This window comes from Pinus tabuliformis, chromosome 4_2 (genome assembly GCF_031772625.1).
Source record: "Pinus tabuliformis cultivar Carrire ecotype Pingquan chromosome 4_2, CPIR1, whole genome shotgun sequence".
NCBI classification, from domain to species: Eukaryota; Viridiplantae; Streptophyta; class Pinopsida; order Pinales; family Pinaceae; genus Pinus; species Pinus tabuliformis.
The window spans coordinates 803,018,051-803,020,616 of record NC_142304.1 but is presented as its reverse complement, the minus strand read 5'-3'; the positions used below and the strand labels follow the sequence as shown (position 1 = coordinate 803,020,616).

The 2,566-nt window shown below is 37.3% G+C and overlaps 1 long non-coding RNA gene across 1 annotated transcript; it reads left to right on the top strand.

Moving 5' to 3' along the window:
- The first annotated feature begins 580 nt into the window (after positions 1–580).
- On the top strand, positions 581–2,276 carry LOC149172109 (uncharacterized). Its single transcript, XR_016259604.1, has 3 exons — positions 581–1,361; positions 1,447–1,595; positions 2,217–2,276. It is a non-coding gene; the product is annotated as an uncharacterized LOC149172109 (long non-coding RNA).
- Positions 2,277–2,566: the final 290 nt, after the last annotated feature.

The window sequence follows — 2,566 nt, the reverse complement described above, 5'->3', positions numbered from 1 at the left end:
GTGTAGTGTAGTGTGTCAATGTGATGTGTTTGTGATTGTGATGTTCATGTCTGTGAGTCAGAGAGAGAGAGCAGACTCTGTGGCAGAGAAGAATATGGAGTGACTGTTGATGGTTAAATGATGCCTTTACAGTGAGTGTTAAACACATGGCTTCCATTATTTTTAATTCATGCCCTTTTTGTAATGTTTTTTTGATGGTTTAAATTTTTTTAAACAGGAAGGAACAGCCAAATCTACCACCCCGGGAGCTATCATCCAATGAATTTCAGGGCTGCTGCAACGAGGACTTTCCATACGTTCGACAGCTATCATCCAATGAATTTCAGGGCTGCTGCAACGAGGAGTTTCCATACGTTCGGCAGCAAGGTATTGACATACTAGTTTCTTGGTCTTCTACTATAAGGAAGTTAAGTTAGATTGAATGAAAAACAAGCTTGTTTGTGTTTAGAGTTTTATAGGAAATTCGAGTTGAATTTTGATATTTAGGACCTAAATTTTGAAATATTCTCCTTACTCTAATTTTAAAATCTTTTCATTGCAGTTCCATAACTATATTGCATCTAGAAATAGAGACCCAACTCGTACTTAGAGCAAGTGACCAGATGACCTAGCGGTTTGTTTTCCAGCCCTTTGATAGTGTTCAGATGACCCTACGATTTGTTTTCCAAGGCCGGGTTAGTGATTACGATCCCATTGTATCTGCGGAGTAACAAATTTGGAGTAACAAATGTGTGATCCATATTTAATTGAATTTAATTGATTGCATGGTCTGTCTTTGTTAACGATGCAGGTTGTTTAATTACGGAACAGGCATTTATGCATTCATCTTTTCCAATCTGCAGACACAAAGGAAACTGAAATCAGTCAAGAGATAATCACCGATAATCACATCTCCTTTCATGTATATTATTAGTTATTCAAATGTGTCCCATTGGTCACGTTCATATATAGTTGCAGCTTCAGATGTATTTATAACCACATTGTGGTTATAAATGGTACTGATCATGTATATAATGCTGATGTTTTCCACTTGTTTGGAATTGCAGTGCGATGACGATTGGTTCAACTATTGTGTTCTAGCAGAGAATGCTACAAGAGGGGCTGTGTCTTTCACTACTCTGTTATTGTGATGTGTTTACTCTGTCATTGTGATGTGTTTGTGGAGCGCGCTCAGTGATATATTTGTGTTTGTGATGTATTTGTGTTTGTTAATGTGATGTGTTTGTGTTTGTGTAGCGTAGTGTGTTAATGTGATTTGTTTGTGATTGTGATGTTCATGTCTGTGAGTCTGAGAGAGAGAGCAGATTCTGTGGTAGAGAAGAATATGGAGTGACTGTCGATGGTTAAATGATGCCTTTACAGTGAGTTTTAAACACATGTCTTCCATTATTTTCAATTCATCCCCTTTTTGTAATGTTTTTTGATGGTTTAAATTTTTGTAAACAGGAAGGAACGGCCAAATCTACCACCCCGGGAGCTATCATCCAATGAATTTCAGGGCTGCTGCGACGTGGACTTTCCATACCTTCGGCAGCCATCATCCAATGAATTTCAGGCCTACTGCAACGAGGACTTTCCATACGTTCGACATCAAGGTACTTACATACTGGTTTTTTGGTCTTATACTATAAGGAAGTTAAGTTAGATTGAATGAAAAACAAACTTGTTTGCGTTTAGAGTTTTATAGGAAATTCGACTTGAATTTTGATATTTAGGACCTAAATTCTGAAATATTCTCCTTTCTCTAATTTTAAAATCTTTTCAGTGCAGTTCCATAACTATATTGCATCTAGAAATAGAGACCCAACTTGTACTTGGAACAAATGACTAGATGACCTAGCAGTTTGTTTTCTAGCCCTGTGATAGTGTTTAGATGACCCTGTGGTTTGTTTTCCAGGGCTGTTTAGTGGTTACGATCCCATTGTATCTGCGGAGTAACAAATTTGTGATCCATATTTAATTAATTGAATTGTCTGTCTTCGTTAACGATATAGGTTGTAGGTTTGTTTTCCAGCCTTGTGATAGTGTTTAGATGACCCTGTGGTTTGTTTTCCAGGGCTGGGTTAGTGGTTACGATCCCATTATATCTGTAGAGTAACAAATTTGTGATCCATATTTAATTGAATTTAGTTGATTGCACGGTCTGTCTTCGTTAACGATGCAGGTTGTTTAATTACGGAACGGGCATTTATGCATTCATCTTTTGCAATCCGCAGACACAAAGGAAACTGAATTCAGTCCAAGAGATAATCACAGATAATCACATCTCCTTTCAGGTATATTATTAGTTATTCAAATGTGTCCGATCAGTCACATTCATATATAGTTGTAGCCTCCGATATATTTATAACCACATTGTGGTTATAAATGGTACTGATCATGTATATAATGTTGATGTTTTCCACTTGTTTGGAATTTCAGTGCGATGACGATTGGTTCAACTATTGGTTTCTAGTAGAGAATGCTACAAGAGAGGCTCTCTCTTTCACTACTCTGTTATTGTGATGTGTTTACTCTGTCATCGTGATGTGTTTGTGGAGCGTGCTCAGTGATGTATTTGTGTTTG